This window comes from Trachymyrmex cornetzi, unplaced genomic scaffold (assembly GCF_001594075.2).
Source record: "Trachymyrmex cornetzi isolate Tcor2-1 unplaced genomic scaffold, Tcor1.1 scaffold33, whole genome shotgun sequence".
Taxonomy (NCBI): domain Eukaryota; kingdom Metazoa; phylum Arthropoda; class Insecta; order Hymenoptera; family Formicidae; genus Trachymyrmex; species Trachymyrmex cornetzi.
Genome location: NW_017298003.1, coordinates 401,110 through 401,959, shown reverse-complemented (window position 1 = coordinate 401,959; position 850 = coordinate 401,110).

Below are 850 nucleotides of genomic sequence, written 5' to 3'. Positions count from 1 at the left end.
CTCACTTTTCTCAAAAACCTGACGTGATAGAGCAATTCTGCCGCCGGATTCGGATTCAGCGTGAAAAATTACTTAAGAAAACATAGTTAAATCCCAATCAACTTTCAACACCTCCAATTTTGCAGGCCTGTGTTATTAGCGCAATATTGGGAAACGAATGTACAGCCAATATTAAAACATTTGATAACCAATATTGGTCCAATATTGTAAAGTAGACGCCTAGTCATATCTAGCCAATATTGGTTCGACAATATTGGATCAATATCGTTTCAACAATATTGGGCCAATATTGGGGATTCAATTTTTATCCGATATTTTACATTGGCTATACGTTGTTTTTCCAATATTTCGCCAATGTTGGGCAAAAATTTAATCTCCAATATTGGTTCAATATTGTTAAGTAGACGCCTAGTCATATTTAGCCAATATTGGGGATTCAATTCTTACCCAATGTTTTACATTGGCTATACATGGTTTTTCAATATTCGCTAATATTCCTAAAATAATGTTTAATCAATATTAGAAATAATTGAGTGAAAATTCACTTACCTACGGGATTCGGACCCGGGACCTTTAGACTATGAGTCTTCTGCGTTATGTGCTGCACCATTTCTTCGATTAATAAATGTGTTACTTAATTGTACATATATGATATAAACAATCTATCCACAATATACAATATATCCACAATAATAAAGATAGGGTAAGTTCGGGTGAGATGGGACACTTTTTGGAAAATCATTTCTCATACCGCACACGCTAAACTATCATAAATATATAGTGTATATTATGTTTATTTCATATCTAAACCATAGGATTACACGATTTATGAAATATTTTTCGCTGTTTT